Below are 15,101 nucleotides of genomic sequence, written 5' to 3' on the forward strand. Positions count from 1 at the left end.
ATATGGAGCTGCAAAATACTGCATCCTCTTCCCCCTCCCCATCTTGTTACAGCATCAGTAACTGAGAGCGGCAGCTGGGTATAAAGAGCTGGTCTCAGAACCAGGAACACCAGGGTTCAAGTCCTTCCACGGACACATACTGGTGCAGTAATTCTGGGCAAGTCACTTAATCTTTCAGTGCTCTTGGCCACTTACTAAAACTGTAAGTTGCAGAGAAATTACCAGCCAGTTTTGGTAGAGGGAGTTTACTCGCTGAGAATTCCGTCTATTATGCTGATCACAGGTCCAGTCTTCATCAATAACTATTTGTCTGATGGTCAGTTGTGTCCAACACTTCCATGATCCCATTTGGGGTTTCCGTGGCATAGAGTAGTTTTCCATTTCCTTCTCCAGCTCATTTTACAGATGAGGAAACTGAGGCAAACAGGGTTAAGTGACTTGTCCAGGGTCACATAATTAGTAAGTGTCTGAGGTCAGATTTGAGCTTAGTTCTTCCTGACTCCAGGCCCAGCAATCTATCCACTGGACCACCTAACAGTCTCATCAGTCACTGAAAGGGACATAAAAGAAACTCAGAGCTAGGTATCAAGAGAGACTGAGAAGAAAAAAAAAAGTGTCCAGAACACTGTAGTTTTTCTTCTTCTTACTGAATTACGTGAAAGGTGCCAAATGAAGACCAGTAGGAGTAAAAGTGCATTAAAGAGATGTAAATGGGTTATCTTTTAAAAAAGTTTTGTTGTTTTTTTTTTTTGCATAGAACACATTCCCTCTTGAAATTATATGACAATTTCTACCCAACTTTATATAAACTGGATTCTCTGGAAAATCAATCTGAAATGAATGAGAAGCTGAAACATCCAATAAATACTTATTTCTAAGGTTTGCTTCTCTCAGATGAATTTCTGGTGTGAGACTGAAGGTGGTTCCTGGAAGAGGGATGGCACCTCTTCTAGTCACTTGTACCAACAAGGTCAAACCCTCATGAAAAAAAAAATAAGCATTTCAGGTAACTGAACCTGTACTACCCAAGGCCATTAGACTGTCCTGAGGGTAAAGGAAGTGGATTGCTCTCATTAATGCTCATAGGAGCATCAAATAAATCTCTGTTCTTCCATACCCTTTGCCTAGATTCTAAATGCATTGAGTTCTCCTGCCTTTCTTTTTTTGGTCAGAAAAGCCTGTCTACCCTTCAGAGGGGTTTCAGGCCCTCCTTGGATATTCCTTCCCATCTTTCCTTTCTCTGATTGTGTTGTCATATGTATTTTGAGTGTAAGCTTCAAGGCATTACATTTAGCAAAACTACTGTCCTTTACTGTGGGGGGTAAAAACCCATGTTTTTGTTGCAAATAATAGCCCTTTTATTACCTCTTCTTATTTGTGTGTCACCTCTGGCGCAGTTGACCTAAAGCACAAATAGCGACTGTTACATACACTCTCAAGGTTTGTACTGCTACTCCCTCTGTGCATGACAGACCTAACATCTATAGCTTTTTGCCAATGTATTTAATGTGTTCCTTCCAGTGTAGCTTTCAAAAACATGCAAAGTCATTATAACATTTATTTAAAACAAAAAACAAGCGGGAAATTTTGCCTAGTTTACACAAATTTGCCAAACGTGGACATTTCTGTGTTGTTTTGAAAAAAAAATAGGTATATTATAAATTCTACTGAGGCGGGTTATGGTCGGCATATTTCTTAGATATGTCTGAAGCAGATCGATGGCTTCTGACAGATCGATGCAGAGTGAATTTCTATGACATAAAGACTAACATTTTAATAAAAATGTAAAAAAAGTTTGTAAACTCAAGAAGAGTTGTATGGATTTCTTCTATTTTCTTTTTTCTCATTTATTGACTGGTGTCACTGTGGAGTTATACTTTTCCATAGTCATTTATGCAGTATAGAATGATACAGTACAATTTTCTTGTGGTATTTCATAACTCAGAGAATTATAAAGAAAATATCCAAAAGTGGACACTTACAGACTCTTCTAATAAATTCTGTAAAGATGGGCAAAAATTGTTCCAGATTTGACTTTACTGGATGGAGCACTGAGCAAAGGAAAGGAAAGTGGGGCAGGAGTGGAAGGGAGCTTCAATCTTCCTTTATATTAGAGATTTTTAACCTTTTCTTAACTTTTTTTTATGTCATAGGGCTGACCCCCTTTTCATTCTAGCTGAGCTTACAGATGGACTCCTTTTTAAAATATTGTTTTTAAGTGCATACATAGGATCACAAGGGAAGTCAATTATATTAAAATACAGTTATTAATTAAAAAAAAACTTGTGGACCTCAGGTATATTACCCCTGCTCTTAATATAACTATAAAAAGCTAGTGTAATTTAACATGCTGATGGCCAAATATTTTTATAAAGTGGCAGTTCTTGGTTTTGCCAGTATAATAATGATTAATAATGATAATATGACCCTTGAACAATTCACAATTCTACAATGCCATGTGAATCACCAAATAAATGCAAGTTAAACTCTTGGCCAGAATATTTGAATGACCAAAGCTCTGTTCTTTTGTCACATGGAATAACAATTTCTTTTAAACCTACACAACCAGAGAACACTAATAAGCATCATTTTTCACACTTTCTATTGCTGTCTCTTGGTAGGGTTTCTGCTTTATCTCACTGGGAGAGGGAGAAAACTGAAATTGTCACCTCAGTCCCAGCTTTCAGTGAACAAAGGGACACTGTGTGACATAATGGAAAGAATATGGGAATTAGAATTAGAAGATCAACATGTGAATACTGATTTTGAGTCCCTAGTGCAAAGTCACACAAATCATTTCACTTTCCTGGCTTCAGTTTCCTTCTCCAGTCACATGGCCACAACTCTAGTTCAGGCCTTCAGTCACCTGTTGGCTGGATTAGGACAATAACTTTCTAATTGATCTCCCAACCTCCATTCTGTCTTCTCTCAAATCCTTCCTCCATACAACTGCCAAACTGATATTCCTAAAACACAGGCATGACCATGTCACTCCCCTTGTATTGGTTCTAGGATAAAACACAAACTCTTCTGTTTGGTATTGAAAGCCCTGCACAGTCTGACTTCAATTTATCTTTTAGAATTGCTATTACTTCCCCTCACAAACGCTACATTTTGGTCAAATGGAACGACTTTCTGATCCCTGTACATGACATTAAACATCTTATCTCTGTGCTTTTACACAGACTGGGTATCAGACCTAGAAAACTCTCCTCCTTGGAAGTCCTGGTCCCTACAGTGATTAGCTGAAGGGCCACCAGCTACATGAAGTCTTTCCAGATCTCTATCAAATTTACTTTTTATCCTCTTAGCTACGTACATGTTATTTTTCTCCAAGAGTGTAACCTTCTCGAAGACAGGGGTAGCCTTGGTTTTTGTCTTTGTATCTCAGTGACATAGCTCAGTGCCTGGCACGTGTAAGTGTGCTTGTAAGTAAATGTTGAAATGAATTGAATCTGTAAAATAAAATGGGGTTTGACTGGAAGATCCTGAAAGTCCAATCCAGAGATAAGTCCACTAATTCTGTTTTGTTGGAAAGCCTGCCTGCCATATCCTAAGTACGAATTAGCAGGGCTTAGTATGATAATAAAATCACAGCTCAGTAGTGTACATTGATTTCTTAGTTCAAAGATAGAGATTTAGCACAGACTCCTGGGAAAAGAAAATAGCAGGCTAATTATTTGATGTGTTAAATTGACAACTACAGGTCAAACTGAAATCTGGAATTGGCTGGCAAGGACAACCGATGCTTGTCTTCTGCTCTCAGCCCTTGCTGATCTAGAGCGTGGAAATGTTTCCTGCAACTGACTCACACCAACCACTCAGCATCAGAACCAAGACCTCTCCAAGATTTCTGAGCCCCATCCTGCTGGGAGGAAAATACAAATCAATCAACATTATTCCCCACCAGTATTAACATGCATTGTAAATGATTCTCTACTAAGGTGATTCATCCCTAACACTTATTAAATCTTCTGTGTTCTCAGTAGATTTCTACAGCCAGAATACATGTGAACTAATGGCAGATGATCAGAATCTATGAGACTAAATTTGGAATTTAAATCTGTACTAAGATCCAAGGCAAGAAAGAAAGAAAAGAAAGAAAACAAGCATTTATTAAGTGCCTGCTATGCAGCTGGGTGGCATAGTAGATAAGAGTGCTGGGCCTGGAGTTGGGAAGACCTGAGTTTAAATTTGGCCTCAGCCACTTACTAGCTGTGTGACCCTGGGCAAATCACTTAATCCTGTTTTCCTGTTTCCTCATTTGTGAAATGAGGTGGAGAAGGAAATGACCAACTACTCTAGCATCTCTGCTAGGAAAACCCCCAAAGGAATCACAAATAACCAGACACGACTGATATACTAACAACAACAAATGCACCAGGTACTTTACAAACATTAGCTCATTTGATTCTCACAACAACCCTGGAAGGGAAGTACTACTATCACCCCCATTTTGCAGTTGAAGAAACTGAGGTTGACCATGATTAAGTGACTTTCCCAGGGTCAAACAGCCAGTAAGTATCTGAAGTCAAAGTCTACACCCAGTGGTCTATCCACTGAACCACTTAACTGTCAAATGCAGGGTCAATGGTTTTCTCCTCCTTACTGCAGGTTCCACAGACTACTTTCCTGTTGATATTTTGGGAACTGGTCAATTAAATATGAGGCACTACAAAGTATCTGGAATGCTAGCCTTAATTTAATCTTATTGTGAGCCTCTCCTACCATTTATATCCCAGAGACACAAGATTAATCTAATTCCACACTGTGAAAAAACAAAAAGAAATATAAGTAACTGGGAGGATAAGTGTAGCCATGCTTATTAGCAACCGATGAAAGAGCCAGGCTCAGTGGAGTTTATGGATGGCTGTTATCGATTTCTAGCGAATGACTCATAAAAGAGTGGAGGGCATCTAAATATAAATTCTTTGATTTTCTTCTTCCTCTTCAAACACTCCTGAGCTGGTGTGCTCTTCAGGTCACCAGAGGGAATGTAAATGCTAAGACAGCAAGAGAAAGAAAGGCTCAGGGCTGATAATGAATGAAAAGCATTTATTAAATTTAGGAGCTCTGATTAAGGCAATGACCAAGCACGATTCCATGATTCCAGAGGACTCATGATAAAACACATTATGCCACTCACCTCCTGACAGAGAGGTCATGGACTCAGAAGACAGATGCAGAAAAGTATATTTTTGGACATGAATTTGTTTTGCTTGAGTATACACGTTTATAACAGGTGTTTTCTTTTTCTTTTATTTCTCACTGGGATGGGGGTTGGAATAGAGATCAATGGGAGGAGAGAAGGCAGATTTTTATTGAAAAAATGAAATTTAGGAGCAGCGAGGTAGCACAGTGGATAGAACTCTGGCCTTGAGTAAGGAGGACCTGAGTTCAAATCTGGCTTTAGACACTTGATACTTACTAGCTGTGTGACCCTGGGCAAGTTACCTAACCTCGATTACCTCACAAAAAAAAAAAAGAAAATTTAATTTAAAAAAAGTATTTATTAAGCACTTACCATATACTGAGCACTGAGGACAACCAGACAATCCCTGTCCTCTAGGAGATTACTTTCTTTTTTTTTTAAATTAATTAATTTATTTTAGTTTTCGACATTCACTTCCATAAGCTTTTGAATATTAAATTTTCTCTCCCTCTCTCCCCACCTTCCTGCCCAAGATGGCTTGCAAACTGATATAGGCTCTACATATACATTAGGAGATTACTTTCTAATGAGAGAAGACTGCATAGACAGTGGAATCATAGATAGAAGAAAGAGAGCTGAGGTCAAGGAAGTCACAGAGATGGTGAGTGGATTCCAGGCATGTGTGTTGGGCCTTCGGGAACAATGGTGATTCTTTAGCTATATTAACAAGAATTTTATGACTTAAGAGCTCTCTACTTAAAAAGGTGACCTCTCCCAAGTTCTTTTTATATTTTTATCGATAAGAGAAGACCTTCAATTTATATTTAGCATCCATTACAAAGGAGGTGCTGTACTGAACATAGAAGAGTTATAGAATACATCACACACAAAAATTCAACATGCCATATATATAAATGAGCTTGACCTTTATGATTTACCTTTAAAAAAAATCTACATTTGATGGGGAGCAATTTGGTGGAGAACCATGAGTTACACACAAAAGATACTAATTAAATATTTGTTGAATGAGTGGAAAAGGAAGTTTTAAAATATCCCAAGACCTAAAGAAAGCAAAATCCTAATATTCTGACTCCTACTGCTTCTCAACAAGGATTTTATTGGCCATGTAAGATTTAATTTTTTTTTCCCAATTACATGTAAAGGCAATTTTTAACATTCACCTTTAACATTTTTGAATTCCAAATCCCTGTGCCACCTCCCCCCCCTCCCAAGCAATTCAATACAGGTTATACATGTGCAATCATGCAAAACATTTCCATATTAGTCATGTTGTGAAAAAACAAAACAAAACACTGTTTAGAAGGCAAAATGAGAAATCATTTAATACTTTTATATATTCCAAGAGTAGTTTAAATCAGTGGTATAGTGGGAAGAACACTAGTTATTAAGTCAGAAGACCTGTCTCTATCTCTGGTGCTTATTATCTGCATGACCTTGGGAAAGTCACTTAACTTTCATGGACCTCTACTACTTTTTAAAACAAGGATGGTTAGAATAAATGGCCTCCTGAGGTGGTGTCTCGATCTATGATCAAGGTTACAGTTTTGGTGAAGCTGGGAAAATTGAAATTACCTTGAACAAAGACGCATCATAGAAAATTATTTTAGTGTGACTGTGAATCCAATAAAGGAAGAAGGACCAATGAATTCTATCACCATGGAGACTCTTCTGAAAGTATCAAGGGAACTTATGTATGAACCTATCCTAATTATAAACTAACATATCACTTAGAATGAAGAGCACACCCCATATTATTCTTGCTTTGGGTGCATCCTTAAGACAAGGGTTTTCTTAAATTAATCTTCCTCTCAGACATTTACTTCTGTCAGAGCCACTGTTTATTTTCAACTGAATCAACAAGAAAACCAAAAGCAAACCATGTCTTAAAAAAAGATGGGAAACAGGGACACTTTGGGCATCACAAAAGGATAAAAGTTTCAATTTTGCTCACCTTATCCAGGTAATATGTTGTGGTGAAATCCCCAGATACAATTTTTGAATACCAGTTCACTCAGATAATAGGCCTTTATTTGGCTTTGGAAACTTGGCTGCTCTATGGCATTTTAATAGTTATATATTTTTTTTCCTCCATATGTCTGCTTTTACAGACAGCCAGCAAGTCAGTCAACATTAAACACATGCTATATGCCAGGCACTGTGCTAAGTACTAAGGATATAAAGAAGAGCAAAAGACAGTACCCCTTCTCCAGGAGCTCACATTCTAATGGGTGAGAAAATATGCAAAGAACTAAGGACAAACAAGTTGTAAATAGGATAAATTACAGAGAATCAACAGAGAAGGCACTGGCATTAATGGGGATCAGAAAACTTTCCAGTTGAAGGTGGGATTTTGTCGTTGTTTGTCCTTCTTTCTTGAAGAGGACCTTGAGATCAGGGAGGTGATGCCATGACATGCAAGTGAATTGGATTTAAGTGAGGGAGGCTGTGCAAAGTCACCAGCCTCACTTTCTCCTGGGAGCCATCTGGGTCCAGTGGTGAGATATAGATCAGGATGACTGGAGATGGCCCTGGATGCAGTGTGAGACTTTGGCCTTTTTAAGCTAATGTCTTTAACAGGTCTCAGTTTAACTGAGGCAATGCCCATTCAACCATTAAAGCTAGGTAAGAAAGGAGGCAAAAAATGACCTCTTTTACCTAGTCAAAAAAAAAAAATCAATCTGGGAGGGGAAGACCCTCAGGATTTCTGGCTTTAACAGAAACAATTGCTATTTACATTCACTCTGGGACAATCAGGGCCCAAACAATGACCAAGTGGGGGTTGGCCTGGGCCAATTGTTGGCCAATCAATGACAGCCAGAGTGATCTGGGTTTAAGGCATGGTCCTTAAGAAAGAAATCTAGCTGGTAAACCCTAATTTTAATTGGGACTTGAAAGGAGCCAGGGAAACCAGCAGGCAGAGATGAGGAGGGAAGAGCATAAAAACTATTTTAAAATTTTAAACAAAGGTCATTGTTTACTTAGTTAAGTACTTTCAAGAAGCATTTTGGTTTTTTTCTTTGAGTAAATCTAATGTCTATAACACATTACTCTAGCCTTCCAGTGGATAATGATATTGTCAATATGGGTATGTCAATATGGATTCTGTGCTACTCTTTCCATAAATTCACCAAAGGGAGTTCACACAACATGTTGGGAGCAGGGGATAGATATTCCTTTCATTCTCTATGATGAGGATGGATCTAGACCCCAAAAAGGAAAAATCACATGGCCAAATCAGGGCACCTGAGGCTATAATCCCATCAACTGGCCTTTCATTGTGGCTACACCCAATCTGTTACCTAGACCTAACCTAGCCCTCCATTGCCCCAGGCCACTTCCCATCCTTAATCCTATCTAGGCTCCAGTCTCCCTTGGCCACTGGTCCCTGGAATTCTATTACCTCATAGAATACTTGGCCACTCCTAGATCCCTCCCATAGTCTTTCTGTATATAAGGTCTATCTCATCTCCATTAAGATGCTCAGATTCATATAATCTAGCCACTGCTCAGATTCTTATAATCTAGCCAATGGCTCACAGGTGCTCAGATTCCTTAAGAGTCCTGCTAATATGGCAGATCTTTAACAAACCTTGTCTTTGGCTGAAAGAAAACTTGGGTCAAATTCTTTTGGGCAGGACACTCATGTTGTGATCTCGGGGTCCCAGCACCTCTAAACCTCTAGACCTCATCATCTAGACATCTTGACATTCTCTAGACACCATGACATGGGTCATGCCCCATGCAGGGTTGTCCATCAGATATCATTCACTTTCTATGTGACCAGACCACATTCTTTTTTGCTGATACAATGTTAGCTCACATTAAAAATGAAGCAAGACACCTGTGCATTTTTAAGATATTTATTGTTAGACATTAACCATAATAGAGCACATCCTGCCGAATATAATACTGCGAACTTTGGCATCAAGAACTTCAAGTCATTAGGGTATTATTTAGGCTGAAGTGCTAGTTTTGTTTCATAGAGCTCTCATTGCCTTCAAGTTTATACCCCTCAAAGGAATTGGTTCATTGATATACTTTGTATTTACATGCCATAGAATGTATTCTCAGAGGATCTCAAAGCATATCCAAAAGATTTTCTGTAGGAAGTATTTCAGATGGGGAAACTGGCAGCACAGATGGCTAAGTGACTTGAGGAAAGAGATAAAATAAGTTGGAGAAAGAGCCAGAAACCATATAGAAGACATTAAGGTACAGGACTGTTTTAACTGCAGTGCTGATAATCACCATCATCATAAACAAAATGATCATTACTATTTATTGAGTGCCCACTAGGTACACATCATTAGACTGTACAAGGCATGATGTTAAAAACCATAAAGTTTGGCAGCTGTTCTTGATGGTAATTTCCCAGAATGTCCCTAATTCATCATGACTTTCCCTATACCTTCATATAATTACTCCATTTGGAGTACTATATTAAGGAACACTTAAAGAAATCCGCCAAATAAATTAATTTTGCATTGGGTCTTTACTGGTACTTTTTTGTACTAATTTCTATTAATCCTGTCCAGAGTATACACATAGTTCAATTAGGCAGCCAAATTATAAAATAATAAAATTTCAGAGTTAGAGGGGATCTTTGAAGTAATTCAGTTGAATTCATGCCTAAGCCTCAGTTTACTTTGTGGTATTGTGAGAAAAGATTAGGAGTTATGTTTCCACAACAGAACAAGGAGATTCTGAGAAGGACTTCCAAGATCTTGTGGACAGTCCCTCAACCAATTAGAAAGTGCCCCAAACACTCTGCAAACAACTAGTTCCTTAAGAAAGAGCCCTGGAGGCTAAACTGGTTGCAACCCATTGGGGTCAAGGACGGGGCAAAGGCTTTTCTTTCCACTGTGCTTGCTTAATAAGCTTATTAACTGACACACCCCGAGGGCAGAGATAGCTGCCATTTTTGAACAGGGGACGCATGGGATGCATGAACTAACATGACATGGAGGAACATGGGATGGGCGGTTCAGGAAGAGTGTAACTCAGATGATCTGGTCCAATCCTGGGTATGGATCTTACTAACTATTTAAAAGTTGATTCTACCGATGTACCAGCATGCACATGCCATATTAGAATGTGGTGTGCCCACTTCTCTTCAGAAGCTTAATAAAGGCTTTCCTTCACTCACTCCTGTAGTAGATTTTTGTTTCAGATTTTTCTAACAGTATCAATGACCAGTGTTCATTTGGCCTCCACTAGGAAATCTTTAGTGGTGGTGTAGGGAACTCTTTCTACTTCTGGACATTTCTAATTATTACAAAAGTTTTTCTTAATATTAAGCTGAAATCTGTTGCTCCTGAAAATTCCATTCACTGGATCCATTCTACTTTCTGGGGTCAAGCAAAACAAATGTAATCAATCCGTCTTCCTTAGGACAACCCTTCAAATACTTGAAGACAGCTACCATGTCTTGTCCTAGTCATTTTCATCCTAAACATTGCCACCCCATCCAAATCATCAGTTTATTTATGAAGTGGTTACAAGTTCACTCAACATCTTGGTCTTCCCTCCCTCTTCCCCACCCCCTATCTTGAATTCCTCAAGACCTGGTTCAAATGCTACCTTATTCACAAAGTCTATGTTGAACCCTGCCTCCCAACACCACCAGCTGGAAATAAAGTTTTCTTCCTTGAACTTCATGTAACAATTTGTTGTATTTTCCTGGTGCTTTTATTATGTTCAATTTTGTATTATAATTATTTGTATATATATCATATCCCCCTCACTGACTATAATAAGTATCGTATTGTGAGGATGGAAGTCAGGAATCGTGTATCTCAGTGAATCAATAAGCATTTATTAAGTACCTACTGAAGTACCAGGCACTATTTTAAGCACTGGGGTTACAAAGAAAGACAAAGGACGGTCCCTGCCATTAGAGAAACTCATAATCTAATCTACCTCCCCCAGTGCCTATCCCTCTACATGTCATAAGAGCATAATAAAACCTCATTGAATTTGAGTCCTTATAATTCTAATCCTTATCTTCAAGCATTTGCTGATTATCTACTGAGAATGTGGCACTTGAAATGTTTGAGAAATTCACAAGATTTAATTCATTTTAACAAGTGTCAGCTGAGCTACTATTATATGTATTAGGTATTGTGAGGAGCAGTACCAAAAGAAGGAGAAAACAGTTCCAGTTTCAACCCCCTAAAAATCATGTATTTTAGTTGGGGAGAAAATAATTACATACACAAAATAGGTAATATAAAACATAATGTGTCTAATTGCCTAAATGATTTAGTCAAACATGATAAATGCTACAGAAAATTGGAAAATAGTCTCATTTTTTGGAACAAAATATGATTGCTCCAGTTTGGTTTACTTTTATAGGAACTTGGATTGGAAAGGATTTTATAGGTCATTTAGTCCAACTCATACTTGGAGTGGAGATACTGTCTGTAATATGTTCATGACTGTTATCCAGTCTCTAATTGAGAACTTCCAGTAATGGGGAACTTGCAACTTCCAAAGACATCCCATTCTACTTTTTTTTTTTCTTTGAGGCAACTGGGGTTAAGTGCCTTTCCCAGGGCTACATAGCTAGTAAGTGTCTGAGTCTGGATCTGAACTCAGGTCTTCCTGACTCCAGGGTCAGTGTTTTATCCACTGGGCCACCAAGCTCTTCCTCCATTCCACTTTTGAAATACTCTAGTTCTTAGCAAGTTTTTCTTATATTGAAATAAAAGTGATCTTTCTCTAACTTCCAGTCACTAGTCCTAGTTATTCCCTGTGAGGCTAAGCAAAGAACAAATCTTGTCCTCCTTCTATGTGACAGCTCTGCAAATATTTGAAGACATTGTGTCCCCTTTAAATCTTCCATCTTAATTATCTCTGGATCCTTGTACTGATCTTATATGACAGGGTTTCAAATCCCTTCACTACCCTGATTACTGTCTAGCTTGTTCATGTCCATCTTCAAATATGGCACCTGGGACTGTATCATCTCCTAGATGGTACCTGGTCAGGGTACATTGCTACTCTTTTACATTCATTCTTATAAAATCACAGAATTTTGTAAACAGAAATGACTTCAGAAGTCTTTCAGCAGGATCCGTTACTGAGCAGTGGTACTCTCTATAATCCCTGTTAGGGAGTCACCCAGCTTTCATTTAAATACTTCTGGTAACAGGGAACTCTGTGCCTCCCAAGAAAATTCATCCCACTTTGGGACAGCTCTAATTTTCAATTTTTTCCCCTATTTCGAGCCCTAACCTCTCTCTGTATTGATGTGAGGGATTGTCTGATGTTGACTACTGCCACGTGAGGATTGTGGCAAGATGGGGTAGGAACAAGATATTAGGAAGTAACCGGAGCTCACGCTCCTGAGGCAGGGGCTGTGCTAGGCAGAGTTGTGGTGAACTGGGATGGGAACTGGATACGGAGAAGTAACTGGAGCTCATGCTCCCGAGGCAGTGGGCAGTGCTATGTGGAGCTGTGATAAGCTGGGGAAGGAACAGGATACAAGGAAGTAGCCGGAGCACGTGCTCCTGAGGCAGGGGGCTGTGCCACGTGGGAGTGGGATGGCAGAGAACGAGTTCCCTTTGTCTAGTCCTCTCCCTAGGTGTAACGTCAACCCCAGACGTCTCCTTCCTGACTTCCTGGGTCACGTACTTTCTCTTTGTGTAGCACTGATCCCAGATGCCTCCTCCCGGTATCTGGGCCTGACTTCCTGTGTCACATACTCTCCCTTTGTCTATGCACTAACCCCAGACGTCTCCTTCCTGTATCCGGTTCTAGCCTCCTGCGTCACTTCCTCTCCCTTGGTGCGCTAAACCCAGACATCCCCTTCCGGTATCTGATCCTACAATCAATGACTAGTAGGCAGGCTGAGGAGGAGGGGCTAAGTAGGTACTTAAGGAACAGTAGAGATCGGGAGCTCGCTCTCTCTTGCTCCTGCTCTCTTGCTCTGGCTTTCCTACTTGGCCTTGCTGTGATGGCCTCTGAATAAAGCTCGAGTGTTTGCACCTCCTGATCGGCTCGTGTCTGTGTTTATCCAGGTGGGCACCGAAGACTGGTAAGTATGACTCTGGCAGCCTGCTCCTTATAGGAGGAGAGTGCACGGCACAACCGCACATACTGACCCTAATTCTGCTCTCTGGGGTCAAGAAAAATAAGTCCAATTTGTCTTCCAAATAATATAACCTTTTAAATATGTTAATGCATGTGTCACATGCCCCTACATATATTTTCAAAGCTAAACATCTCCATTTCTTTTAATTGGTCCATCTATGCCATGGTTTTAAGGGCCTTCACCGTCCTTGGTCCTGCCTTCTGCACTCTGCTTCTTATCAACATTTTTCCTGAAGTGTGGTGCTCAGATCGGGAGTCAGTACCCCAGTCACGTCCCGAGCAGCTGTGGTCTTCTCGGCTACCTGCCCTTGCTTCCGTCTTCTGTATATATGGGTAAAAACATCAGGTCCCTGTGTCTGGAGCCTTCTGCTCTCCTTAACATTTCCTTTAGTGGCCCCTTCTTCATTGGAACCATCTGTGTTTGTGTCATCAAGTTTTCTTTTCTGAGAACGTCCCACCTCTCTTGAGTACACTTCCTACATAAAGAGCTGATGGAGTCTTCTTGCTACTTGGGTGGCTAGATGGTACAGTGAATAGAGCACCAGGGCTGGGGTCAGGAAGGCCTGGGTTCAAATCCAACCTTAAGACACTTTCTAGCTATGTGACCCTGGGAAAGTAATTTAACCTTATTTCGTATCAGTTTCCTTAACTGTAACATGGGGATAATAATAATAGTACCCACTTCCCAGGGTTGCTATATAAATCAAGTGAGATTCTATTTGTAAAGCACTTAGCCCAGAGCACTTTACTATTTGTAAAGCACTGCCTGGCACATAGTAAGCCCTATATAAATGTTAGTGATGAGGATGATGAGGTTAGAAACTTTCTTTGTGAAAATGAAGTTCCACCTTCATGAAACGTGCCCATACGCAGTCATGGAATCATAGAACCGGAAGTATTCTTCATTCAACTCCTCATTTTAGAGTGAAGACACTAGGAGAGGCTAAATGAATCATTAAAAGCCTATGTGGTTGTTTGCCTTTATGCCAATAGAAAGATTGCTAGACTTGGACTCAGAAGTTCTCAGCCAAGGGGAAATTCCTTGAAGTTTCTAGTGTGGCAAACTGGTCATAGGGACATGATGGAGACTGCCAGCTCCTCTCAGGTTGGTTTCTTCCCAGAGTCTTCTTCTCCCTTCAGCAACTGGAAGTGAGAGGTTGGCCTCATCCATCTCCTCCTTTGAAGCTGGAAGCCAGAAGAGCCAGAAGCATCCGAAGTGACTGGAGAGCCCAAAGAGATTCCTCAAGGGCCTCAAGAGCATGGAGCTTTCCTTCCTCTAGCTGTCAGCAATTCTGCCCTGCCCCTCATGCAGGTGGGGAGCTTTGATATGCAGAAATTGTTGTTTGTCCTTCATTCTTGAAGAGGACTGTGACATCAGGAAGGTGATACCATGACTTGCAAGTGAATTGGATTTAAGTGAGGGAGAGCTGTGCAAAATCACCAGCCTCACTTTCTCCTCTGGAACCATCGGGGTCCCATGGCAAGATAGAAATCAGGAGAACTGGGGATGGCCCTGTATGCAGTGGGAGACCTTGGCCTTTTTAAGCTAAGGTCTTTAACAGATCTCAGTTTGACTGAGGCAGCTTCCATTGAAGTGATTAAGGCTAGGTGTGGGACTTTGATCTCACAAACAAGGAAAGAGTACCAAACCAATGGGCTTTGGGGCTCAGGTTACACAGATATGGATAAACATCATATTTAATCAAATATATCTGATATACCTCTACAATAGTGAAGTGCATATACCTCAGTTGAACTTGAACATAACAGTAACTAGTCATACGAGATTACCTTTAAAACACTACAGCAGAGCATATAAAGTTTGTATTTTTAC

The sequence above is a fragment of the Vombatus ursinus genome, unplaced genomic scaffold (genome assembly GCF_900497805.2).
Source record: "Vombatus ursinus unplaced genomic scaffold, bare-nosed wombat genome assembly UNPS02014794.1, whole genome shotgun sequence".
Taxonomy (NCBI): Eukaryota; Metazoa; Chordata; class Mammalia; order Diprotodontia; family Vombatidae; genus Vombatus; species Vombatus ursinus.